General features: G+C 44.1%; 1 protein-coding gene and 1 long non-coding RNA gene across 19 annotated transcripts in view; one reads left to right on the forward strand and one right to left on the reverse strand.

Annotated features, from left to right (window-relative positions):
• Window positions 1–565: 565 nt before the first annotated feature.
• On the reverse strand, window positions 566–7802 carry LOC308063186. Of its 5 annotated transcripts, none has more exons than XR_013927864.1 (4): window positions 7777–7802; window positions 1940–4919; window positions 1228–1397; window positions 566–1122 (listed from the first exon to the last, which is right to left on the reverse strand). It is a non-coding gene; the product is annotated as an uncharacterized lncRNA (long non-coding RNA). The 5 variants fall into 5 exon arrangements; XR_013927865.1 differs by having other exon boundaries at window positions 1940–4922; XR_013927866.1 differs by lacking the exon at window positions 7777–7802 and having other exon boundaries at window positions 1940–3578; window positions 3887–7757.
• Window positions 7803–7908: 106 nt separating this feature from the next.
• The window catches only part of MAP4 (microtubule associated protein 4), a 167031-nt gene continuing 146995 nt past the window's right edge, over window positions 7909–27944 (forward strand). For 4 of the 14 annotated variants that reach the window (XM_080385747.1, XM_080385735.1, XM_080385743.1 and 1 more), the window contains exon 1: window positions 7910–8059. The gene's annotated coding sequence lies outside the window, so the exon portion shown is untranslated. Of the gene's footprint in view, window positions 8060–8373; window positions 8447–8704; window positions 8770–27944 lie in introns of those variants that run through there. The other 10 variants (XM_080385740.1, XM_080385733.1, XM_080385746.1 and 7 more) reach the window with 8 other exon arrangements.

A 27944-nucleotide genomic window follows, 5' to 3' on the forward strand; every position in this document is an offset into this window, starting at 1 on the left:
GCTTTCCATCACACCTGCCCTTTCATAGGGTTTGCACAAATGGGCGAACTGCCCAAAGGGAAAATAAACAGCAGAAAATGCCCTGGGAATTCTTCAGACAGCCGAAGTGCTCTCAGCTGTGTTGATAACCAAGGGGAATTTCATGGGAGTCAGGTTTCTAAAGTGACTGTGTCGTTTCAGAAACAGAACTTGGGCATTTCTGTAGACAGCACTGCCCTGGCTTCTGCCTTGTCTGTGAGCAAGGGGAACAACAGGTTGTTAGAGCTTTAAGGGAAGTAAGATGAGGTATAATGAAAGTACTGGAACCCAGATGAGGGATGTAGGAAATATATGTAAACAGCAATGTCTTTCCAAAGATGATACCCATAGTTCTGCCTCATCCCACCACGACAAGGAAGTTGGAGAATTCAGGGTTGTTCACCAAAAGCCGGGAGGGCAGCCACGGGAGAGGGAAGAGCACATGATGGGACACTGAGGCATCAGCCACCTCAGGAAAAAAGGCAAGTCAGAAATTATGTGATGGAACCAGAGGAAATGCTGAATGGCTGACAGAAAGTACAGCAGGAACCTTTCACTTCTTTTTTTGTTGTAACACAAAAACAAAGGAATTGGAAAGCAGCACACTCCAAACCATTAATTTGCACATGTACCATTACCCTGTGTAACTTGTTGCCACAAGAAAGTGTTGCTGCTGGCTTATTAGGACTCAGAAAGGGAGTAGACCGTTGGGTCCCAGGAATGTCTGGAACAGTCATAATGAGTTGTATGGAAAGTGTATGAACCCTCCTGTCCCAGAGCTTCAGCCAGGCAGCAATCCAGGTGCAGGGTGAGATTCAGCGTGAGGAGATCACCTCTGTGTTGGCCTGGCAAACTTCTGTGCCTGGCCCCAGTACCATCTGACACAGGGTACTGCACTGAAGAGATGTGAGGTTCCGTTGCCTTTCACAGTCCCCTCATTTTGTCCAAGCAGTGATGGCACATCTCATAACAGAGGCATGGCAGTCCTCCAGACACCCGTGTCCTCCATCTCATCGCCCTCAGATCTGCTCCTTCCAGCCTCTAGATGAGTGACCAAAACGTCCCCCTCTGCCGCTCTCTGCGCCTTATCTTGTATCTGATCGCCTGAGGAAGGAAGAGAACAGTAAAATCAAAGCTAACTAGGCTCTGATCCCTGGGACGCTCTCCTTGTTGGTGAGGGATACGGCTTGCACAGAACTTCTTGCAGACCTGCAGGGCCTGATGGAGCCGGGCTCTTTGCAGCCTGCTTTTCCCTAGAACAGTCGTCTTCTGTCTCATCACACGGCTTTTGTCAGTCCTGGTTACATGCTCTGTCTGCTTTGGGCTGGAAGCTCCTGGGGGCCCAAAGACCTCTCACCCGCTCCTGCGCCGCAAATGTCCTGTGCACCAGAAGCAGGACAGAAATAGCAAATCACCATCGAAGTGAGTGGGAGTAATTCGCAAGCTGCATGTATTGCACAGCAAGGGAGAAAATTTCTGTGGCTTCACTGGGGATAGCTGCACAGAGTGGAGAATGTGATCAAAATCCCCTCTCTCCCCCACTTGGTAGTTTGAGAAGAATAATTTGATTGAAAGGCAAATCCTTTAATCTCCAGATATAAATCAACAGAATGGCAGAATTGCTTAGGACAGAGCATATCATATAGGGCATGTACTGTGTCTTTTCCCTTTAAACACACACGGGCCCTCCAGCTGTTAACCTATTTATAAAAGGTAACTCAAGGCTACACGCAGACTCCTGAGGACATCTCATTCTGTCATTGCAGCACAGACTCAATTTTTCTGTCTCAGAATAATTGGGCTTGGTTTACGAGAGGCCCAGGCTGGAGGAGAGATCAGCTCTGCCGACCTGATGCTAAACGCCCTCTCCAGTGCGGAGGAGCAGGATGAAGCCCTCCAGGCCAGGCTGTCGAGCACTTACCAGGACAAGGCTCTGCTTAGATGCAAACCTCAGCTACCACATGATGGCAAGCCTTGGCAGGTTCTCCTCTTCCCGCATGCGAACGCCCATGCTCTGGTTCATGTGCTGAGTGCGGGAAGCATCCCACACCCTGGGTCACTCACAGTAGGACCTGGGATGCAGGACAGCAGCTAGAGCTGTGCTTTCTGATGGTGCCCCGGGGACCGCAGAGCCCTCAGCAGCACTACTTGCTCCCACAGCCTCAGCATGGCACCGCAGCCACCCTCCTCCTCCTCGCCCTGCGCACCAGGTTACAGTTGACAGACAATCCCAGATCAGAAGATCACGGGGTGTGCCAGCTGCAAGGCAAATCCCATGACCAGTCAGAGAGATTCGACAGGTCTCTGGGGTGGCAGGGATCCCTGGCCAAAATTCCATGCCTTCCATTGTGCTGGAGTCAGCTTTGATAAGCATAACAGCCCTGGCTGGCTGGCCGGCCAATATCTGCCAGCACCCCACAATGCTTTTGTATTTGCCGGAGCGGCGTCCTGCCTCACTCGGGCTAGTTAGCTTCTTCTTGCATGCCTGATTCATCACAGGGAAGTGGATGTGAAATGAAGACAGCAGCATGGGAGTGGAAGTTGCAGGCTACTTTTGTAGGAGTATTTAAATTCTCCAAGATGCTTACAGGCATTCACTTTCAAAAGCATACAGAAAACTAAGTTTCCTGGGTGCTACTGTAAGAGCTGAGGCAATTCTTTGCTCCACTCAAACACTTTATAGAACTGGTGCTTTTTTTTTTCTTTCTCCTTCTTTATAGAGGGTTCAGGGTGCCTTACTTACTAACTGCCACTGATGAGCACTCATTTTTGGAAATGACCCCTCCACAGGCTCTGCTGCATGTCTGAAATGATTGAGAGATCAGAGGGATGACAGGAACCTCTCAGCAACACGGGGCTTTTAAAGCAGCATCCCTGTGGAGCCAGGACAATCCCCAGCAGCCTTGCCTCCCAAGCACTTCTCATGTTGAGCATTCACCTTTGGCTATCATGTCATATGCTTTGAAGGGAGAATGACAAACTCTTGATAAATGAGCCAGAAAGCCACACTGTTCATCGCTGTTTCTCTCCAAGACTTACTGTCAATGCCCTGGAACAGCCAAGCCAAGCCATGCCACGTTACCGAGTGTCCTTAATTTGCACTGTCTCCCATCAAAGTGGCCATGAACAAGCATTTGCCAGAAACGAGCTCTCCCTGCCTGGCTCCCTCAGCGCTCACAAGTGACTCACATGATACAAGTCAGACCTACACGAAGAGCAGCCTGACTGCTGGCCTGCTTTACCTGCCCTGCTGGGCTAATGGGCCTGGCCAGGAGGGACTCGTTAGGGAGATAAGCTGGTCCCCTTACTTTTACCCCATCCACTTTCACTGCCTGACTTGATGAAGGGGCAGAGCCATTGCCCACACACCTTCTCTCCCTCCACCTCCCCCTGCAAAAAAAAAATAAAAAAAATTATCCCCCCTTGCTATTACAAGGACAGATACACCGGTAGCTTCTCATAGACTTTGACTGCCATATGACCGAGGAGGGTCCTTCCTGCTGCCCTCTCTTTTAGGACAAACGGAGCTGAGAGACGACTCGCGGAGTCCAGAAAGGCAGCTGGAAAAGCAAGTGGATAAGTAGGTTATATTCTTTCCAGGGATAAACAAAGATAAATGAGATGCTCTGAATTTTTGCATAGCAAAAATATGTGGGGAGGCAACAAATGGAGTCTGTCCTAGAGCTGCTCCCATAAAGCAAAGAGCAGACTTCAGATTTTGAACTAAAACAAGGAAGTTTCATATTAAACAGTGTCCCCATAGAAGCTAAGCTCAGGTAGAATAATAAAGGAGCCAGCAGTTTTTTCTGGGGAAGCTAGGCTTGTAAGCATGCTAGCAGCTAAGGGAACACATCAGTCAGTTGTTCACCTAGGAACAAGTCCAGCTGGGATTTCATCCTGCCTTTACATTGATGATTGCTGAACAGTTGCAGGAATTCATCTGTGTGGAGGACAGAGGTGTAGCTCATATTATATATTGCTTTTCCTTCCTTCCTTCCTTCTGGTCAGGAACAAGTTATTCTGTCCTTCAGATGTAAGCTGAGCTATGAAATGCTCTCTTCCATCCTGCTCCTTCCAATGCCAATGACAAAAATTCAACCGCCTTCAGCTGAAGCAAGACAGGATCTAAGAAAACCAGGAAGCCCAGTTCTCAGTGTACTGAGAAGCTATGCATAATAGGGTAAAAAACCCATAACAGCTTAAGATGTGCAAGGAGCATGCCACATATTATGAAGAAAAAGCTGTAGATGGGGATGAGACAACCAGAAGAATTTGTTCTTAGCTAGCAATGTGTATGGAAGAACAGGGATGGGAGACAGCTGCCCGGACTGTGATGCTACATGCTGTAGAAACAGATCACAGCTTTTGGGCTGATGGTAGCCCACAACCCAGGGTTTACAAATTCAGATTTTGTAAGTAGGAAGCCCTTTGTGCAATGAAATAAGGATGTTTGGATTATATTGGACAGTTGCCTGCTGCAATGCATAGTTTATAATGGACACACCTATGGCATTGCAGGGCGGCTGCCTGCTCTGATTTCTGCTGGTTAGGTGTGCCTGGCTGGGACTAGGGCGAGTGTGAACTCTGGACACTTCTGTCTCCTTAAAACACCAATAGGTTGCTCCTGTGTGACCACTGTATTGAAGACTAGGCTTTGGACTCTTTAAGGTTTTATTTTGGGGAATAAATTCAAGGCTCAGGGAAGAACTAGAAGTTCTTTTTGAAACCAAAAGCAGGTCAGATGTACTCCCTGACGTGGCGCTGATGTAACCCACTGCTTTTTGTTGTATTACTATGGCTGCTCCACAGACACAGGAATTGCTGTCCTGCACGAGAACCAGGGTCTACGTCATCTTGGAGAACAGTTAGCAGAAAGGCTCCAGAGGACAAGAGAGGTGGATCTGCTAAGGAGAGAGAGCGATCTTTAAGCCTATAATGATCTGAAGCCCAAGGTAGGCTGGGACAGCGCTGAAATTCAAACCGTTGCCTGATCCTTCCAAAGAAAGCCATTAGGATGCTATTTAATCTTAGACCTTAAAAATAGCACATGGTACAAGCAGTTGTTATATATATGACTTTCATCAGGACACAGAATTTCCCTGCTGTCTTCCCCTTACAAGCTCTGGCCCTGGAAATGTACCCACACTCCAAGGTTTGGGAAGAGGGGGTCAGGCAGAAGCTGCAACCTTAACTCTACATGGATGGGGTGTGCCCCCTTCCACAGCCTGATGCAAAGGGTGTTTCCTCCCTCAAGTGACCAGACATAAGAGACACACCTATTTTTGTTTTGATTTAGTCACCACACTGATTTTCTTATCTAGCAGGCCAACATGCCACATATTTTCATGAGATTTAGTAGCTCAGTAGCTCCCTCGGGTCAGATGAGTGACACATACAGCCCTTGGGCACATGCAGGAGCCTTGCTGTCGACAGACAGGGGATGATCTCCCTCCCTTGTGGTTTAATTTGCATAATAGCTTGTGATGGTTTAAACCGTGAAGAATGAGGCTGAATATTCCTCCTGCATGTTTGTTGTCACTGTACCAATACTGTATGATCTCACCTTTCTCTTGTCTGAGGGAGTTTCAGCCATGTGCACCACATGCCTTCACTCAGGGCAAGCTGTGCCTGGCAAATTTGGTGGCCTTCTACAGTGGGGTTACAGTGTTGGTGGAGGAGGGAAGAGTGACTGACATCACCTGCCTGGACTTGTGCAAAGCATTTGACACTGTCCCACACGACATCCTTGTCTCTGGAGAGACATGGATCTGAGAGATGGAGCACTTGGTGGGTAAGGAATTGGCTGATGATCGCACTCAAAGAGCTGTGGTCAATGGCTCAATGTCTGGGTGGAGACCAGTGACAAGTGGCATTCCTCAGGGGTTTGTACTGGGACCAGCACTGTTTAACAACTCTGTTGGCGACACAGACACTGGGACCAAGCCGCCCTCAGCAAGTTTGCCAACAGCAGCAGGATGTGTGGTGCAGCTGACATGCTGGAGGGAAGGGATGCCACCCAGAGGGACCTGGGCAGGCTGGAGAGGTGGGCCCCTGCAAACCTTATAAAGTTCAATTCAGGCTGGGCAGAGAATGGGTTGGGAGCAGCCCTGAGGAAAGGGACTGGGGGTGCTGGTGGGCGAGAAGCTGGACGTGACCCGGCCATGTGCACTCGCAGCCCAGAAAGCCCCCCGTGCCCTGGGCTGCATCCCCAGCAGCGTGGCCGGCGGGGCGAGGGAGGGGGCTCTGCCCCTCTGCCCCGCTCTGCTGAGACCCCCCTGCAGCGCCGCCTCCAGCTCCGGGGCCCCCAGCATAAGGAGGGCACGGACCTGTTGGAGCGGGGCCAGAGGAGGCCACGGAGATGGCCAGAGGGCTGGAGCCCCTCTGCTGTGCAGCCGGGCTGGGAGCGCTGGGGCTGTTCAGCCCGGAGAAGGGAAGGCTCCTGGAGAGCCTGGAGCACCTTCCAGCACCCAAAGGGGCCGGCGAGGAAGCTGGGGAGGGGCTTTTCCCAAGGGCCTGCAGCGCCAGGACAAGGGGGAACGGCTTTGCGCTGAGAGAGGGCAGATGGAGATCAGAGCTGAGGGAGAAATCCTTCCCTGTGAGGGCGGCGAGGCGCCGGCACGGGCTGCCCAGAGCAGCTGTGGGTGCCCCAGCCCTGGCAGTGCCCAAGGCCAGGCTGGACGGGGCTGGGAGCCACCGGGGCTGGGGGAAGGGGGCCCTGCGTGTGGCAGGGGTGGGACTGGGGGTCTTTAAGGTCCCTTCCAACCCAAACCATTCAGGGATTCTCTGATTCTACAACTATGCCTGCCATAAAAAGCATGTTCTTTCATCACCTACCATCCTGCTATCTACGTTTCATCCCTATGTCTTGTTCTCCTGTCCTGCATGCAAGGAGGGTTGCATTTCTGCACCAGAAGGGCCACAGTGGAATCTATGCATCTGTCCCTGGATGCTGTGTTTTATTGCAAGCGTCTTTCCAGCTACTTCACCACATCGGTGAGTCCTCCTGTCCAATACAGGCATGCACGTGCTCCCAGGACATCCTCTCCCCTGCCAAATATAGTCCTCTCCTGCCCCACCTCACCCTCCTCAACCCATGGGATGTCTTCATCCCCTGCCAGCCGTCATCCACCCTCAGACTGCTCTGTGTCTATGAACAACCATCTTGGTCTCCAAAGGTGAGATGACAAAGCTTTGCTGCCAGGAACTGAAATGTGCTGCTTGCTGACCATCACTGTGTGTCAGTGCTGTATGTACGCTCAGGCTGGGGTTGCTCCCTCTGCCTGGGGAGGGGGTCTGCTCATACCACCCCTCCAAGACTGCATCAACTCCAAAGCAGTGCTGCAAAGACACCCTGCCACCCCTGAGGGTCTCCGCAGTCGAGGTCGGGCTCCATCACTGCCTGACAGTCCCATCTCCCTTCAGCCCCGTGTTTCCTCACCATATCTCCTTGGCCCATTCCCTATCACTTCTAAGTACCCTCGCTGCCATCTCCCCTCACCGTTCCCCTCAGCCACCCTCCCCCCTAGCCACATCCCTTCAGCCCACTTTCTGCTTCCCCTCAGCCACGTCCCCTCGCGCCCCTATGCCCCTCAGCCCAAACTCCCCCTCTCCACATCCCCTCCCTGCTCCCCCTCAGGCCCCTCCCCTCACCCCCCCCGCCCCACGGCTCCCCTCCTCCGCCGGTCCCCTCAGCCCGCCCCCGCGGCCCCTCTCCCCGTGCCCCACCCAGCGCCATGACCCCTCCGCGCCGCACCCTACCTCGCTGCCCTGTCACTGCAGCGCCGCCTTAGCCCCGCCCGCGGCCCTCCCGGCCCTGCGCCGCCCGCGCTCGCGGGGATTGGCGGGCGGCGGGCGCGGCGCGGCGCCATTGGCGGAGCGGCCGAGAGCCCGCCCGCGGCGCTAGCAGGGTAGTGCGCTCGGCGTGAGGCCAGCGCGGCTCCGTTCCCTCCTTCTCCTCCCCTAGCCGGGCCCGCAGGGGAGAGTGACACTGACCAGGCGGCTCCGTCCCGGCGGCAGCCCCCCGCGCCCCCCTCCGCTTCTGGTAAGGGCCGCCGCGGCGGGCTCCGAGCTGCGGGCGGCGAGAGGGCGTGGGGATACCCCGCTCCGAGTGGGGAGCGGGCGTGGCGCCCTCTGAGGCGGTGTGAGGCGATGGAGGGGCGGCCCGGCCCGGGCGGCGGGGACTCCGGCCTCGCCCTTGTGGGGGGGCCTGGCGGGGGGCGGCGGCGCTGCCGGGTCTTTTGTGAGGGGCGCGGGGCGGGAGGCGCCGGGCCGGGGGGCCAGGCCGCGGCGGCGGCCGCCGGCAGCGCGGGAGGGAGGGAGGGCGGGCGGGCCGGGCTGGGCTGTGGGTGACAGAGGGTGGAGGGCGAGGGGGAGGAAAGTCCCGCAGCATCAGGAGAGCATCTGCGCGGCCGGGGTCGTCCCGGAGGAGGTGGGCGCTGCCGGGGGCCGCCTTTGTTGCAAGGGGGGGAAAGGCTGAGGTGGCCTGAGGGCGGGCGGGCGGGCTGCAGCCCTCGCAGCGGTAAGTTCGGCGGGGCTCCATTAGAGCTGCCCCCCTCCGACACATGGGGGGCGCGTTTGGGGGTCGAGGGCAACGCTGCGAATCGGCATTTCTCGTTGGGACCTCTCAAAACTTTGTGTAACGTGTTTTTTTCCCCCGTCCTTCCCCACTATCCTCCTGCTTGGCCAGTCTCCTTCCCTGCTTTATAAGGATCGCTGTGGAGTTGCATCAGGGGATATTTGCGCCGCAGCTCGGTAACGCAGAAGGGATAAGTATTTGCAGAGTTGCTGCTTGCTCGCAGCCTGGTGCGCTGGGTGTGGCGCGGTGTGGATGCGGCACTCGAGGCCTGCATGGTAGCGCTGCCCAGTCATCGGCAGATTCAAACATCTATTTATATAGATCAGGCCCGGTTTCAAGATGAGCAAACTTCTTTTGGAAAGAACAGTTGTAGTGATAAGTATTAAACAAATGTTTGCTACAGCATGATGTAAGGTTGCTGATAATAAGCTGAAGCTCTAGACAGTGAAGTTTTTGGTCCTGAAGATGCTGTTCTACTGCCAGAAGCTACCTCTTAAGTGTATCTTGCTGTAGGTAGTATGCTTTGTTGTAAACTCTACCCCTCTTAGAAGGCTGCGTTAAGTGCATGATCTGTGAACATATTAAACCTGAACTTAGATGTTGGGGTTTGGTTTGGGTTTTTTTAGGTTCTTGATAACTCTTGCTTGGTGGCTCCCTTCCTTGTTTCTTTTCCTTCCTTTATGTTCTTATGTTTCCATTCCTGTATGGATTTAACAAAGAAACTAATTTATTTTAGCTTTTTTAAAAAGTTTTCTTTTTCTTTATAGCTGGAGTCCTATGTTTAATGAACCATATTCTTCCCAGCTTATAATTTCAGCAGAGTATCAGAAAGGCTTCTTGAATAATGTAATAGATGTCCAAGTACTTTCTCAGTATTTCAGCTTGTGGAATAGCAAGCCTTGCTCGGTGCCTCCTTATGCCCCTTTTATGCAGGGCTCTGTGTGTGACGCTGCTGTAGCTTTGTTTTGTGAACTGAAAGGACAGGGGTGTGCTGGTGTTGTACAGCTTATTTCCTCTTTGCCAAGGCTTGATTATTCCATCTGGTAGTGTATGTTTCACTGGTGATATATATATATATATAAGGTGCTTTTGCAACTTGATCAACTTTTAGATTTATTTGTCTTTCTCCAAAAAAGGAAGTGAAAAGTATTTTATGTAGCAATACTATTAGGATAAAAGTGATATTGGCTGGATGGACCTGTCTGTGTTAAAATTGCTTTAAGTTTGCGTTTTGTTTTTTTTTTTTCCTTATGAAAACTGGTAAATTTTCTGATTATCTTTTCAGATGCGTTTTGGAGGGTTCATATTTTTTTTTAAATCTTTTTTGCCCTTCTCACACCAGAAGAGATGAGCTTTTTCAGATTTAAAAGGGCCTTATCTGACTTGCTCTTGAAACAGCAGCAATATCATTTATCTTTTGTTTTCTTCGTTAGTGACAAATAATAAGCTTAAAGGCAGAATAGTTGATCTGTTTGTGAATGTGATTGTTGACTCTAAAACTGGAGGACGTGGATATTATTAAATCTGTATTATGTGTCTTTGCAGAGATGACATCAGGGAAATATCAAATAATACAAAGAAGTGTCAGTGGTTTTACGATCACAGCCCTGCAAGTTCAGCCTAGAGCACAGTGTTGCCATGGGTACAGTTTTCTGGGTTACCCCTCGTTCCCCCTGAGTCCTCAGATGATATTAGGAGAGGATTATGTCAGTCTTGTCCTTAAAGAAGAAGTGGGAAGCCTGTTGGTAGTACACTTATGCCAGCGGATACTCACTGAAGCTTTAATATCTGACTTCATCATACTGTTTCTTAAAAGCTAATGGCTCTTGTCAGTCAGTTTACAAGTTGCTGGCCGGTGATCCTTGGGCAGGTTCCTAGGAGTGTTGAACACCACAGCTCAGCTCTGGGAACTGCAGAACCTCACCCTTGCAGGATATCTGGAGATCTGTTTTAACAAGTTGCCTAATTTGTCTGTGGGAAACTTTGAAGGTTAGGAGTAGTGTAGTGGTGTGGGTAAATGTATAACTTTAGCCCTTGCCCGCTCCTTTGTATGAGTTGGCTGTGGGCATCGTAAGAGAGTGGGGTGAAAAGACCAGGAGGTGAATAATCACGTGTCAGGCTCCCATAAACTGTTGAAACCAACTTGGACTTACTCTGGTACCTCTGTGTGCCCTGCCTTACAGTACTGGTAAGTGTCATTTAAAGATGGCAATACTAATTCTGAAAACTGAAGTTTAGAGTACTCATTCATTTCTCTTCCAGGGACACGAGACAGTTAAATCTAGGTTTTAAATGCCAAAGTATTGCTTAAACTGTTTTTTCCATTATGATGTTAAACACCCCCCACCAACAACAATGTAAGCATAAGACAACCTGACCATCAGAAATCCAATGAAAATAGAAGCAACTTGGGTTTTTTTTTTTGTTTTTGTTTTTTTGAAGGAGCAGCAGATAAGGCTGTGTGGAGGCTGGGACATAACAATTTCTACTCCTAAGCTCATTTTATGAAGTCTGATGAATACTCAGTTTAAACAAATGAGTTATGTATCCTTTCTGGTGTTTGTAAAAGGGCTGACGCAGCCCTGATTTTAGTAAATGGAGCTATAATTATATTTGAGGTCCCAACCCCTGTAGTATTTCAGTGGTTACCTCTTTTTCCCTAGAAATAAATGAATCTGGGCCATTAAATCAGATTTGAATTCTTGCAGAGTTCAGGTCTAGTGTAGACCCATCGCTGTTAGTACTGTTCCTGCTGTTGTGTACTATTCTTAAGCTAACCTCCTGTTCACTAAAATCTTCAGCTAATAACTTGGTACTTAAAGTGCGTTTGTCTCAATGTACATAGCGATGATGTGCAGACTTCCAAATTCTGATACAAGTTTGGCATATGACTAAGGGAAACCACTGGTTGGACAGGGTATAAGTCTGTCAAGATGAATTTGAACTACTTGCAATTAAATGAAAGTGGTGGTTACTTAAAAGCCAAATAATGTATAACTGCATGTTGGTTTGGCCCAGAAAAATCCCCAATAATTTATTTTGCTAGTCCAGACATAGATTGGAAGATAAGATTCTGGTCTTTTTGCTTTGAGAACGAAGAGTTCAAGACATGTTACTCACCATGTTGTTGCCAGTCTGATTGTAGATGGCAAATTATGTTTTGTATATGTGCTTCTGGAGTTGGGGAGGCAAACTTGAAGCAAATATTACTCTGGAAGACAGATAGTTATTTCCTGTAGCTTCAAGTTTACACTTCCTGTCCCAACTAAAATAGATCGATCTCTTCCTTAGTCAAATGCTGTGTATATGGCTTCCTTGTGTTTTAATAGTGCAATTTTTTTTCTTGAAGGCAAATTAAATTATACTCAGCTGTAGATCAGAGAAATGCAGGTGTCTGTGATTATAGCAGACAGTATGGTGGCAGAACAGCTTGAGTCTTGTGCCTGAGCCATCATTGCTGCTGTCATCTGCTACAGAGTTCGTCGCCCAGAATGGGTTGATGTGCTTTGGATCAGGTTCTTGAGGAGGTGGCATAAGCTGGGTTGAACAAAGTATGGCCCATGTGACTAATGTGTACAGGTAAGCTTGCACAGCACGCAAACCTGTGTTTCCCCTGTGGTGGATTTCTCCAGCCTCCTACAACTCGGAAGCCAATTTCGTGACTTAGTTTTGCACATGCAGAAGGATTTCTTGTGGTAAGAAAAGGTCAGTGAAATCAGTTGTCGTAGATGTTACGCAGTTTTTAACTTGATAACAATAAGAATAGGATATTTCTGCCTTACACTAGTGCACTGTTGCTCTTGGGGAGGCTCCTTAATAAAGTTTTATGTTGGAAATTGTTAAATATTACAGTTACTTTAAATTATTGGGAATTCTAACCCCAGAGGATTATGGATAGACATTAGTGGGATATTTAAGCTCTAGCACTCAAATGTATCAGGATAGTGCTAAGGGGTGTGTGTGTGGAATATGTTTCCAAGAAATACTGGTCTGGAACTCCTCTGAATAAGTTGTTAAATTATATGTCATGCAAGCCCATATTTTATAAATGTTGGTAAGCTTGATGACAGAATGTTTGCAGTTGTTGCTCTAGAAAACAAGGGAGACGCTGTGTTAATAGGAAGTGTAAGTCTACTACCTAGATGAAAAATGGATGTGTATATATATATGCTAATATATTCAAACTCTGTAATAACACATTCTTCCCTTGAAATACCTGCTGGAAGGTGGGAGGATGTGGGGTTATTTATTCTCTTGCTCTCTTGTCCTCCCCTAGAAATAGTGAAGGAAGAGTCTGATTTCTTCTCTGCCTACCCAACTTCCTCACTATTAGAAAACGGTATTTCTCGTTGCTCTCTTAATCCTTGCTGGCCTCATGAATTTTCCTGTGAGAGTGGCAACTGCTGAATTAATACTTACCCCAGGGAGCAGCAAGATACTAACTTTGAGATAAAGCTAGCAATGTCCCTGTGATTTGGATAAAACTAGCAAAAAGAGAGAGAGAAAAAAGTAGTTGTAGTTGCATTATTCAGGCAGGTTTGTGTAATGCAATAGGCCCTGTATTAGCTTTCCTGTGCGAAGGTTAGATTTCTAGTCTCCAGGAGTGGTAATTTTTTGTAAAGAGACTTTAGCGTAGACAAACACAAGTCTGGAGTCTTTGTACCCTGCCCAAAATGACTGTGTTAGCATGGTGGAAGATTTGATATGTGGGTGGAAATAAGTTTAAGTATTAGGTATATCCTTGCATGCTGGGTGACGTGACACACATGGTGTAGCTGGAGATTAAAATGGGATGAGCAGTTCACTCGTGCTGTGTTCTGGCTATCAAGCTACTCATGTGTAGCTGCAGGAAGGTTCTAGGAGAAGTATGCAGTTAATCACATCCATTAGCATGATTAAAATCCTGATTAACCTGTGTCACTCACTCCCATTTTCCACCTACACTTTGCCCCTTTTACCTGGAGTATTTGCAAGTATGAGCATAAGACAGACTGAGAACAATGCAGGCTCAAGCCCAAGGGATAGTGACTGGGTTTTAAACGTATGAAATAATTCTGGGCTTTATATTGTTGTAACAGGCAAGTTCTTCAGTAAGCCGTGCAGCTGCTGTCTGAACATAAAATCTTAAAACTCAGACCCTCACAGATAGAGGATCCTCAGCAAGATTGTCAGGAATCCAGTTGAGCATGAAGTAGGCTTGTCTTGCTGGTCAGTCAAGTGCTCATGGCTTGCTAGTGTTTCATATCTAGTGCCTACTAATGTTTTAATTTTAACACCTCCATCCACATTTGATGCTGGTCTCTTTGTGTTGGCCGGCATGTTGGATCAGTGCTGTCCTTGCCTCTAACGGCTAGGGCTAAAATGGGCTGGAGAGTGAGTCATACGTGGATGTAATTCTATGCAAAGATGGCCAGTTTTAGGATGGAATTAAAGCTGGGAACTGCTACAAGTTAGGCTGGTTGGATTTTTGACAAGAAGTGAGAAAAGCCAAAAAAGGTAATTCTGTAAATTCCTTTGTGCAGAAACTCTCATTTTTTAAAGTTTACTGGTTTGGGAGATACTGTGCATATGAATGCTAGATCTTTTTGAAAAAGCAAGCTTTTCTCTGAGTATTAGGTCATACACTTCCAGCACGTTCCTGCCTGGGAGTGAGTCATTGTTCCTTTTGCAAAATTGCATTAGAGCTACATCATCCTGAAAAGCTGTTTTTCAGCTGAATTTAGGGTGTTGATGCTTGCTTTAAACAAAGTAAAACTATGGGAGGATTTATCAGATGAATTTCAAAGTATGTTTACATAATCTTGAGTTATGACTGCTGAAGTGCTAGAATTGAGATCAATTCATACTTGTTAGTGAAAACCCTCTGATGCTGGGGGTGCTGCTTCCTGAATGTGCTGGGTTTCATCCCCTACCAGCCCACTGGAGTATGTCTAGCTTTTTGCTATAGATACTCTGGCAGTTTGTCCTTCTAGGAGTGTGATACTGAGAGTTTGTTTTCATATTATGTCTTTTTTTTTTTTTCTTTTCTTTTTCTTAGTAACGAAACTAGCTTGAGGTTCCAGCGGTTTGGTGATCAGGTGGGATTTCTAGCAATGTTTTTAGGTGCTGCATCACTTCTAATAAAGTGGAAGTAGAACAAAGTAGTTGGAGAAGGAGATGCCAAGCATACATAAAACAGCTTTCTGTTGGGGAAAATGCCATAGAGAAACACGATCAGTGGCATAACTGAATGAGAGCAGTGCAAAGCGTTAAGGATTAGGGGTGGAAAATCCAACTCCAAACTGTACATACCTTGAATTTGAAAGGCTTAAACTGCCAGGATGTTCATGGAAATCTGAAAGTTGTGCCTTACTGACAGTTTTCCTTTAATCCCCTCTAGAAAGTACAGTGCATTTTCTAAGCGTCTAGTTATTAGTAGTTTAAATTTGAGTTTCTGTCGTGCTAAGAGGAAGAGGTCTGCTGTTCAGTAAAAGGCTGTTTATCATAGGTTTATCATGGGCCACCCGGTCTAGTAGGTGCTCTTGATACCAGTGACTAATGATGTCTGCTCAGGAAGTTCTCACGTGCTCTGTTCCCATGTGGGTAAGTATGGCTTGATCTATGCCTTAGTAGTCTTGTGAAATTATTGGTGATGTTAGACTTGAAATGCTGTTAGAAATAGTCAGGAAAACGCTATTGCAAACAGCAGCTTACAGAAAACATTTTCAAGTGTAATTGTTAGCACTGCTCATAACAGTTCTAAGTACTTAATTCCTGCCTGTAACCTGATTGCTGTCTACACTAAGGGTCCCTTTCTGTTGGTCTGAAATGATGTTAATGCCAAACACATGAATATTGAATTTGGAACTTTTTGTTCTTGCCGATTGTTATTATTTTCTATCTCATCTTTCCTGGCCCCTTCTTGTTTTTTGTGTTTAACCTTGAGTATTTTACTTCTCTCAGTCTTCTGACCCTGTAAAGGCCATTTATGTACTACAGCTTTATTAAGTGTAGTGCTCTTTTTAGAGATGACTCTATGCTTATCTGTACTGGTCTTAAGGAATCTCAGAACGGTTTTCCTGCTGTCCATAGGTACCTAATTAGTAGTAGTGAAATTTATTGGAAACTTTGGAAGGCCAAAGACAAAAATTCAAAAGCCAGCTCCAGCAGAGGCTTCGAATCAGGCTCTGCAGACATGAGAGGCAAAGAATGAGACAGAACTGAGTCACTGTCTCTTCCTTCCTTTTGACTCTTGTGGTAGGAGTGAATAGTTTTCTCTTTTTGGTCATGAATCAAAGCAATTGGACAAAGGGTTCTAGGTGTTGATAGGTAGATGATTTGGACTTCTTGCTAAGTGGGAGCTGTGGATTTTAAAGGGATTTAGATATGCAGTAGTAACTTAAATATTTTTACATTTGTTGGTTTCCTGACATAGAGTTATTGATGCACAGCTTCAGAAGTATTAGTTTGACTATAATATCATACATGCTAATGTTTTCTTTTCTCTCTGAAAAGGCAGAGAGAAACCTCTGGAAAGAAAGGTGGGATGTAATAGGAGACTTTTAAAATGATCTTGAGATTCTGGAGGAAATGTTTGGTCAGTACAGCAATTGGTACTTGTGATTTGAGTGTCTGCATTCCTGCTGAGACTTGCAGAACGCAGCTCTGAAGTGTAAGTTCTTTCTACCTACACCAGGACAGTTGGACAAAATGATGGGACATCATCACCAGGGTGTCTGCAAAACCAGTAATAATTTTTGAGGTTTAAATTTTGCATTAAATGCTTTTGGGATGACATGCCATAACACTTGTCACCCGGTATACGTATTGGGGGGGTGGGGGGGTAATACTGTGACACCATGATGATGGCAACTCTGTAGGATGCTGAGGGTGGCTCAAGCTATATTTTATGTTACAAATTTGCATTTACATATGAAGCGACAGTGTACGTAATCTGCAGTGTTAATTTTTTCAGGATATCTTTATGCTTAAAGCATATATTATTTTTTCTTAGTCTGTATTTTAACATATTTAAGCATTTACGACATGAGAGTTAAAGGATATGTCCATCTTGTGTTCTGAGGACTGGGGTTTTTTTTACTGGTGTTTTAGGTAAAATGTACTTTTTTTCTTTTTTTTTTTTTTTCATTGGGATTTGGACAGAGCATGTAGGGCAATGGGATCAAGTGTCACATTGGGGATTACAAATTTGTCCTGAAGTGACCCTCTTAGTAGCTTGCATTGGTGTAATTGGTGAATGACTGACTGGATTTATAGGGATGTATATCTGCATTAGCAGTGGCTTGATGTAATTGTAGCTTATTTGCTTTTAGTTCAAACTATTTTCAGCCTGGGAATTCACTTTTAAAGAGAGATCCTATAATTTTCCTTGAACTAGCATTCTTAGGCTTGTATTTTCCCTTAAAAGTAATGGTGGTTTTATTAGGAATAATAGTTTTACATCTGAATTTAGAGTATTGTACGGCATTGTCTGGTTGTTGAAAACCTAATTTGTCCAGTAAGCTGTGTATTTACCTCAGATCTGTGGATGCTAATGGTGTTTAAAAAAATTGATCAACTGTTCTTTTGTTGCATCAGCAGTTGTTGTCTTGTTCTTAAAACTGTAATGACTCTAACTCACGGTATTTGATATTATTTTGATGTGTTGTGTTCCTTTGCTGGCAGCTTCTGTGAGATTTCTCTCTCCTAGAATGAATAAATATGAATTTAAGAGTTGGGGAATGTAAAGAAACCTTTGTAACTTCAAGCTTAGTTTTTTCCAGCTAAGATTTTTAACTTGCCAAATTACTAGTAATTGCTGGTATTGCTAAAAGATTCGCTCTATGGGCACATCCTTCTATACTTGTCTCTAAACATAACTCTTGCAGTCTCCTCTGCATCCAGTAGAGGTTATTGCTGGAGACAGTAACTTCAGTAGGGGTTTTCCATTTTAATCTAGTCTGCAGTTAATGCATGCTTCTTTCTGCTGGCAGGAGCTCCTGGAATCATTTTCAGCTAACGATGAATTAGTAAATGGTTGTGATTCACTACACAAGAAAAGTGGAATTTGTCAACTCACAGCAGATAGCCATGTTGTACATTAAATCTTCGTATATGTTTTACAAAGACCTTTAGTTCTAAAGCGTTGATTTGGTTTTTTCCTTAATTACCATGAGCTGTGTTTGTGCTACAGGTTCTACTCTGCTACCCTGCTACTGCTGCTCTCCTCTCTTTTTTTTCTCCGTTCTTTGTATCCTTATTAACTAAACTTGCAGATGACCTGTGCTGCTGTTTTCCTCCCTTAAGTGTTTCTCGCCTACCAAATCCTGTTTGTAGGCTATCTGAATGTATTGAATGTAGGATGGTTTTCTTTTTGCTTCAAAGACCTTTTAAAACGGCTGTTTGAGGGTTGATTGGAGCGCATAATTTAATACAGTGCTCCTAAAAATCCTAACTCTGGCTGGCATCAGCTGATGCTGTGTCTTATTTAAACATACTGCAGACTTGATGTTTTCCCCTGGGGGATTGACTTCCTGTGATAAAATGAGATTCCCTTTTAAAGTAGAGGTCTACGGTTATATAATGAGAGTAGGAAATGGTCCAAAAGTGACACTAGGAGAATAGGAAAGTTATTTTGGTAACTGGCTGTTAGATAGGACAATAGAAAATATGCTCAGGAGTAACTTGAAATCTCTTTGGAAAGTGAGAGGAATACATTTAAGGAATTAAGTAAGGGAGTGACTAGGTCAGGACACAGGAAGGGAGGTTATGTTAAGGACAAAGTGGTACAGTGCACTTCAAGGATTCCTCTTAAGATTTAACTCTTTCCAAACGACTTTTAATTGCCTCAATAAGCTGCTGTGTTGTTCTGAACCCTGATATGTGTTCAAGTTTGAATCTCCAAGAGCCATTCTGGCTTTTGCTTTTTTGATTTGAAGACCTGAAGAGAATTTTTTTTTTATAATTTTTGTGTGTGGTTTTGTGTTCTCCCTCCATCCCGCCAATAATGCCAGACCAGGGAATTACTTTCTTCCACCTACATTTTCTGTTTCCCCTTACCGGTATGGCAGTCTTGCAGAGAATTATGCAGTAGTCAAAACTAGCTTTTTATGCTATTGGTAGGGCATAGGAAGTTTCCAAAGCAGATCCCCTTTACTCAGTAGGGATTGTTAAGAGGCAGCAATACAAACTTGCAGGGAAGCCAACTGGATTCTGGTAGGGGGCTGCTAAACTTGCTGTGCCTTCGTAGTCTCCTCTTAGACGGAGGAGTTCAAGTTCAGTGCTGCGTACATGATGATACACTCTATACTGTGACTGGCTGTTCTTCCAGGTCTGATGTTCGTATGGATTGGAAATGGAGTATTGGTTGCAGGTTTTTTTTTTGTATATGGCTCTTTGAAAGAAATTGAAGATTAACTTCAGGTATCCACATTTTGTTGTGTAATGAGAGAATTGTTCTTGTTCATTGTGGTTTTGATTTGTTTTCTATTATGCTGTTCCCTTGTTTTGTAGCAGTTTATCTGTCCTTGCCTCAGAGGAGAAATACAGGCAGGAAGGAGGGAATGAGGCTACCATTAATTTAGTTTCCAGTTCTGTTTCTCTTTCCTGCTTCCGCGGCAACCTGTGCTAAAGTGTTGAGCTTTGAAATAGTGCTGACACTTTAAAGTGTCATCTTCAGGAAAATAAGTGGGGGTATCTACTTCTCTTGGGCCACAACTTTGGTCTGATATGAAAAAGCAGTGTTTATAGCTCTTGGGGGTACAGTCTGAGGTCAGCATGTCTAGATTTTTGGCAGAGCTCAGATATGCTGGTAAGCTCCAGGACATGGGGTACCCTTGAACAGCAGTGTAATTTTGGCACCATTTCATTTTGTCATGTGGAGAAGTGAAAAGGGAGATACTAATTTCTGTAGGTGTAATAAGTCCATGTGTGGAATCCAGTTTGAGAATTGCAATTTTTAAAGCCTGAACTTGTAGATGTTGGCCAGCTATTCTGGAATCATCAGCTGAGACTATCCTTCTGTCTGTTTTCTAAAATCCTTTTCTTTGTCAGAAGAAATTGCATGTGCGGAGTGGGAGGAACACACATTGTCTGAGAGAAATGTTCCTGGCGTAGTTGATCAGCTATCTTAACGAAAGCAATAGTCTCTCTCCTGTGCTAATAGGACCTAAATGCCCACTGCTCACCCCAGAACTCCCACTTCAGATGGTGTAGCTTGCTAAGCCCAGATTCTCTGTTTACCTGGGATCCCACGGACAAGTTGCTCTCCCACGGAACGAGGAGATGTGTAGTTACTGGCTGCCTTTTTGCAGGTTTGTTTATGAAAGGATCTTCAACTGCTTTTCATCTGTGATACGCCTGTAGAAACATTGAAAATGCCCAAGATTGATCAAAACTAAACTGTTTTTCTTTTTTCAAGTCTAGGAGATGTTTATTTTCTCTAGTATGTAATTTATCTATAGCCTTATGTTTCAGCAGCCAAATATGCTGACTGTGCCTGTTATGTTTCCCAAATGAAATAATCTGGCAAGCTTCGCATCTTCTAAATATCATTTTGAGGTGCTGATGTAATCAAATGGTTGAACGTGAACTGAACAGGAAATTACGTAGTGCAAAACCTGCTCTTTAAAATCTGTACAGAATTAAAATGCATTTGTTCTTTTTATATACTTCTAGAGTAGGCATTTGTGGTATCCATTAATTTCACTTTTGTTCATTTTTTAAAATTGAAGCAATATCATTTATTGAATGCTCAAGGAGGGTGGGGGGAATCCAGACTGAGGGCTTATATATCCCTAACGTCTCATTAAAATTTCAGTGGGAGTTGTTTAATTATTAAAACAGAGTTGAAATAACTTTGTGCTGAACTTACTTTGCAAATGTGAAGGGGGTAATACGGGTGCATGAAAATAGTTAATCTAAGTTGAAATGCAGTAGAGCATCCTGATTGTACAACTGTAAACCTATGCATTTTTCTAAACAGCTGTATTCTTAGTTAAACTTCACAATTTTATTCCTCAGTTTATAAATTTACACACAGATTTGTAAACGATCCTCTGAAAGATAAAAGTAAAATGGAAGTAGTCTCTTATTGATGTTGAATATCTTGTCTATCACATACAGATCACCTTGGGTAGCATCTTTTTCCATACTGAATTTTTAACCTATACCTTTAAAGAAAGGTAACTGTATATAAGTGACTTGGACCTTTGTTTTTCCTTAGATTACTTTAACTTTCAAATCAAAGCTTGCTGGATCTAATTATTTATGAAACATAAGATTTGGATTAAGCTGAAAGATGTGACTGGGTTATTAAGGAAGTATAACTACAAAGGGAAGGTGTATATCCACCAGCTGCACTTCTGACTTATTGGTACTGGACTCTTACAAAGTAGTTTTCTTTCAGCAGTCCTGTTAATGCTTTAGATTCAAGTCTAAATGTTTTTGTGGGATTGGGAGTAGAAAAAAATTTCTGGATCAGAGGAATAAATGGAATGTATGGGGAGGGGGGAAATAAAAGCAAATAACTTAGCATGAACAGCAGAGGAGTAGGGTGAAGTAAGTCACTATTTGTTTCGTTTTGGTTTTTTTTTATATCAGCAGGGCAGTATTACTCTCTCCACTTTGATAGCATATGAAAAAAAATCAAAACATAAGAACTACCACAAAGAGTCAGGCAAAAGGTTCATCTATGTGCTGTAGCATATTTTCTGTGTTCTGCTTTATGTTCTCATTTTCCATGCTCAGGTGAGAGTTAAATGTAGGCTGTCTCCTCTTAACTAGTTGCGCTGGAGCCTTAGGTGTTGATAGCAGCTTTTGCACTGCAGCCTGTGTGTGTGTGAATCATGTGCAATTCTATGTGGTCAGATGCATAATACGACTTCTTCAGAGTCTCTTCACACTACCAGCGCTGACCTACTGCAACAAAAAATGCCTTTTGTTCCTAGAAGGCAAATAATCTCTAAACAGGCAGGTGCTGGTGGTGTTGAGGAAATAATACAGCTCAAAAGTCTCAGTATCTCCAAATAAGAAACATTATCTTCGGTTACCACTGTTACCTTTGTCCTATCAGCACAACATACCACACTTGCAGCTTGGAGGTCACAGTAATCGTTCTTATGTCCCTGCTTATCTCTGCTAGGAGTTTTTCTTCTAATCTTTCAAAGTACGGGAGCCAAAAGTTCTAGATGACATGCTTTGTATTATACTTTTCAGAAGCATAATACCAGAAACAGGGGTTTCATACTGAGGGGCCCATTTTCATCTACTAAACAGGGATGTAGGCTGTAGTTTATGGATTTGACTCAAGTCTTATGTTTAAGTCTGGAGATTCTGTGAATTGTTCTCTCTCTTAACTAGTTTTTACTAAATTACTTTTGTTAGTCTACTGATTTTTTTTCTTTTTAGAATATATATTTAAAGAAAGAAAAGTTCAGTGTGTTTGAGATGCTCACCGGATTGATCAGATTAAAGGCAGTCTCTTGCTTTCACATTTCCTTTGTGTAAACTCTAGGTTAATTGACTCATTCATTCTGTCTCACTAAAGCTGAAAAGCTGCAGAGGTGAATGAACTGCAGGCAGCAGATGCTTGGATGAAAGAAGAAACAAACCAACCACAGGGCAAAACTTTCTGAGGCATCTGTGTTTCCTTCTGAAAAGCAAGTTAAGAATAGACAGGCTGTGCCTCACTAGAGATCTGCAGAATTGATCATTTCACAGAACATAATCAAAGTTTCCTTTAATTCCTAAATACTACATGACTTCTAGTTTTTTGCCTTTGTTCTATGATCTAGCCATTAATAAATGCCACTGCATTTTGATTTGTTTCAGTTGTGTGCTCTACAATGGCAAATCTGAATTCCACATCCAGTTTTCTTTTGCTTCTTGTGGCCAGGATGAGAATTCTTGCGTGACTGGAATAAAATAATGGGGAAGATCTTGAAGGAGGCTTGAAAAATGGCATACTTAGTTGTAGCAGAGTAAATAGGATGCTCAGGTGCCAGGAGCTGTGGGTTCTGGCTTACATACCTAGGATTACTTCTGTTTTTATGCAGCAAGCCTCTTAAATGAAACACAGGAACAGCTCCTGAAAGAGAAGTCAAAACTGTGAGTGCTTGGTTAGGAGGGGGATGAGCAGACGCAGTCTTGCAGGTCTTCTGGGATGTGCAACTCGTGCATTTGGGCTTATATGTAGAAGTTAACCCCCTATGCATGAAGTGCTTGCAGCAAATATATGGTTGGTAGTGTGCTTCCCAGAAGTGGGATAGATGGGTTTGAATACTTTCAGGCTGAGGAGGAAATAGAACTGGGATCTCCAAAATGCAAGGTGTGGAGCCTACTTCACTTAAAATGGGGGTGCTGTAGATGCTTTGATATTCTTTCAGCCTGATGCTGCTTGTGCATGTTTACTGTGCTTGAGTGTATGTGGGATCAGCTGTTCTGGAGGCCTATGTGAGGATGCCAGATCTATGGATCTAGCTTAATCAGTTGCCAGCACCCTCAGACAGGTACAACATCAGAACTTCAAATGCTGAATGAAGTTTTGTATGGAGGACTTGGCTGTCTAGAGCCTGTTGGGCACCGGAGCAGGCTATGTAATCTTTGAACTGATATTTTGAAAGTAAGTGTCTCAACCAGCCTCTCTGATCTGAACGTCAGGAGCCCAAGAACAGTATTTGGATTTTATTGGGGGTGTATGTGTATTATGGTCACTACTTTTTTTTTTTTTTTCTTTTTTTCCTTGCTTGTTCTTCAGCAAGGGTTCCTTGCACAACAGAAACTTTCTTCTTACGTACTGGTGTATTCTCTTCCTGCAGCCTGAGGCCAGATCTGGGCAGTTCAGGATATTTTCTTGTCGCTTTTGGAATAAGTGCAAAGTGTAATTGAAGTGGTGTTGTAGAATCTGAAAGTATTTCTTCTTTCAAAGACCAAGGAAAAAAAACTCCAAATAAAAAGCCCTTCCCAAACTCCTCTGATACTTGGCAGAAGTCTTCCCCTTATGTTTCTAATAATTTGGCTAAAAAAATATAACAATGTCTTACAAGCATTCTAAATGTAAGAGGAAAAAAAAAAGGGGGGGGGATACTGAATATTTTCTGAATAATAAAGTGAATCTTCCTGTAAAACATCTTTTGTACTAATTAATCATAAAGTGAAGCTAACTTTCTGAAGTACAACAGCATGTAACAAAAAGCTTTTTGGTAAGTTCGTTGTTGGGAATGATCTCATCCTAGTGACCAACTGGTCACTGTGCAATGCTCAAACTATTTGCTGAAACAAAAGTATGCTGCATCGGCTGACCACAGAGTAATCTGTTTGGCCGTGTCAGAGGGAGCCGAGTGTACGTTCAGATGGAGTTGTGGCGCAGCAGCAGGTAGGAGATGCAGTCTGTAGAGCTTTGCACTTTAGTTCAGATACAAGAGCAAATGTTTGAGGTGGCTTAAACGATGCCAGCTTTCTGTGATTTTTGATGTACTTCCTTTACTGGCAATCCTTTTGATTTTAAGACTATATGAAAGATTTAAATTAACGATGATACAACAGTGATCCCTAGCTGTATAGTTTTAAGTTATTTATTTTGAAGCTTAGTCCAGTGTGTCAATACACCTTCTGTATTCAATTCACCCAGCTGTATTTGCAGTGAATTTCTGTCTTGCCTGAGTAAGAAACTTCATCTCTTAACTGGGTTAGAGCGTTTATCTAACATTCCCTTTAGATTAGCTTTGTCACAGACTTACACAACAAGAACATTCAATGATTCCTGTAGCTGCTGCGTAGTCATACTCAGGAGTAAACCCTGATATGTTCACTACTAAATATTGGCAGTCAATGTAGTCATGCTGCTATGACTAAAGTCCTGTCCTCTGGCCTTTTGAAATGAAACCGTTGAGAGGAGGACCCTTCGCCCCATCTCCTCGCATGTTGCTGTCTGCATGATCAGAGTTTGGGTATGAGATTATTGACTTTCAGTAAAAATTCTGGAAACAATGGGGTTTTATTTAGTAGTGAAAGCTATTAGAGCTGGTGCATGGTGAAATGCCACATGCTTTCTACCTGTTTCCTTTTTAAAAATTACAAAGTTGTTGCTTTAAAACGTGCAGTTAATTGGAAAAACAGCAAACTGCAGTGTTTCAAGTTCTGCTGCGCTTGTGCGAGTTGACAGTTTTATCTGCCTTTCTTGCTGAGTTAGAATTCAGTAATGTGCCAGAAATAAAGTGAGTTTGATTCATTCTAAGTCAACTTTAAAAACTAGAAGTTGTAGTATTCATTGTTTTTATTCTTTGAGTTTCTCACCCTGATATGATTACTTGTTGTCCTTGGATGCATTGAGAGCTGCATGCTGGTTCCAGTTTAAAACGCAGTATTAAAAAGCGTAGAGTCTGCTGAAACTCAAATATTTGTGTCCATTAATAAAATGCTGAGAACTGTAAAAAAAAATGGAATTGTATATGAGACAATGTATTAAACTTGTCTTCCTTTTAGTTGGAATTTGTCTTAAAAATTATGAAAGAGTTAATTAGTAATTTTAGAGTCATAACAGCTTCTAAATCTGAACGCAGCAGGAGTGAGTACATTTCCCCTAGATGTTGTTGACTTAGAAATCCCCAAACCCTGGGTGGCATAGGAACAGAGCTGTTTATACAACTTTTTGTTTTGTTAGTAGCTGTCAGGCATGTTGCAGAGGCCAGTTTCACTGTATCCCCACCTCCTAGTTACATTTCATTAGTGGTGAACGTGATATATGGGAGCAGAGCCTGTAGGTATGGGATTGCTGTTCACATACTGGCCTGTCGAAACAGCAGACAGTGAAACAGCTTTGCTGGATCTTGCCAGTGAGCTTAAAAGAAATATTAAAAAAACCCAACAAACAAAACTCAAAATGCAAACAGGTCCAGTTCATAAGTAACTCCTACAAAAGCCAGGCTTGTATGTTTAAGCAGAAGCTGGTGGCCATGCAGCTCGTGTGGGCAGAGCCAGCAGGTGCATCTCTGTGCCTGTCTAGTCTGGCGTGCTGCCGGTGCTGTTCTGAGCTGCTCTGTGGCCAGCAGCAGAACTGTGCTCTCTGGGGCTTGGCCAGGAGGGGAGTGAAATTGTGGATGGACATACAAGCAGCTCTCCCCCCGACCCTTAATGAGTCTGAGCTGAAAAATTTCAAGTTCAGATTAAAAGCAGGATGGTATGATTATTTTTGAATTGGTCTTTGTAGTAACCTACATGTTAAACTGAAAAGGCTTTCTGATTCGTTCAATGAGTTGAGTTGTCCTGTGGAGCAGCTGGCTAGCTATTTCAGCACAGAGAGCAATGGGGATGTGCAGCTGGGGTCACTGCTCCTAGTTGCAGTGCAACCCTCGGCTGTTCCCGAGGAACTTAGCCTGCATGCTTGAGCAAGACGGGGTTACTGGATTCGAGGCCCCTGTGTGGAGGAGGGAGGGAATTCTGTTAGAAAGTTACATCTGTTTTGGCCTTGGAGCAGCTCTCGGGATTGTTTCACTGGTCAGCTGGGGCCTTGTTGTGCTGAATAAATGACACATCAAGTATGTATGCGTGTTCTCCTGCCAGTGTGTAGGGTCCTTGCGCATCCCTTGGCTCTGCAGAACTTAATTCCAATAGCTGTGAGAAATGGCAATAGATGGGTTAAGCATACTGCTTGGAAACTAGTTTTATTGGTACGTCTGAAGCATTTTCACAAGGGATTTTTCTTTTCGGCCCTAGTACAATATTTATGTTAGTCATGTAGCTTTTGATTTCTGAAGACATCATTCAAAATTTTTAAGGCAGTACATCTGTGCACTGATTTGCTTGATTGAGATGTAAAGTAATGCATGTTGTACTGCTTTTGGTCTTGATGAGGAAACTGCTGCTGTTCTTGCTCTGTCTTCAGAGCAGGTATCGCTTTCCTAGATAAGCGCAGAACAAGTATCTGAGAAAACAGCTCCACCAAGCTCCCTTTGTTTAGGATATCATTGTTGTGATAACACAGACAGACTAATGCTGCTCCTCTGCCTTCACCAAAATAATATGGAGTCTGAGGGGAAGGAATGTTCTAAGATGCTGAATCTGTTCCTTTTTTTCCCCTTTGTTTTTCTTCTTGCAGTTCTTTTCCACCTCACTTTTTATTTTCTGCGATTGAACAGCAATTTGCAAAAATGCAGCAAAATAAAAGGGCATGAGTATCACGTCCTCCATACCTCTGGTTTTGCCATGCCCATAACTACTGATAGGTTTTAAAAAATACAAATTAAAACTCATGTATAACAATGCATTGCAGCATATTAGGGCAGGGTAGAATGAGCATCAGATGAATAGTCTTACACCATGGTGCTTTGCTCTGCAGCCATTTTCTGCAGGGTGTTATTTAGGAGCCTACCTGTGTCAAATACACCATTACGTATATCGTGTCTCAGATCTTGAAACAATTTGTTGATCTGTTCTGGTTTAACACATCTGTCTGCACCTTGTCGGAACCTGTTGTCATCTGATGTGGGGTGCTAAGACTCCATCCCACTTTTTCACGCTGGATTGAACAAATCTGGTTTTGGAGGCAGTTGTATAATGAGAAACTACTGGTGTTGTGTTCCAGTTATTTTTTTGTTAGCTTTAGAAACCTTAATTACTCTTCTACAGTTGTGAATAAACACCTGAAGGATTTATCAGGTAATTTCAAGGGCACCCACTTTTGTCTTGAACTGCTGAGTGACACTCTGTTTTTAAAACCATTAAAGGCATAGTTTTAATGGAGAATACGTGAACATGTTCCAACTCAAACCAAATGTTTAATCTATTTGCAAACTGGCGTTGAGTCTTAGTCTAACTGCCTGGTTTTTCAACCCGCTTGTGAAAGAGGGGAACTTAACTTTTGCAGATAGCCTTTGTTTTTTTATTTGTTTGTTTCCAATCCAAGTCCTGAGGACTGCTTCTCTTGGGAAGAAACAACAATTTCTTTTGTGCAGGACTTTTTTTTTTTTTTTTTTTTTTTTAACATCAATGTGTTAAGACATACGGAAAACCCCAAAAGCTTGGGTAAGATGTGTTTCTTTGTCTTGGAAGTGTGATGTGTAAGCTAAGAGGCAAGTAACTAAATATTAATGATCATAACCCTATCGGGCTACACTGTTCTCACCTATATCTCCCCTTCTTCCCTTTCACCTGTTATGAGTATCACTTTCTGCTTACACCTTGCAGAACAAATCCACTTGTGCTTGCTCTGATTTTAGCTGGAAGTCTTAAATGTTGGTGCTGTATGATAATAATGGGAGAATGTTTGTTGTCTTTTGTTCTCTTGCACCCTCTTAAGGCCCCAGTACTTTCTTCTGTGGGTGACAGAGGGGTTGGTCTGTGTATTGGAGATCACTCAGAGCAGGCCTAACTTCTC

Source organism: Falco punctatus, assembly GCF_963210335.1.
Source record: "Falco punctatus genome assembly, chromosome: 4".
NCBI lineage: Eukaryota > Metazoa > Chordata > Aves > Falconiformes > Falconidae > Falco > Falco punctatus.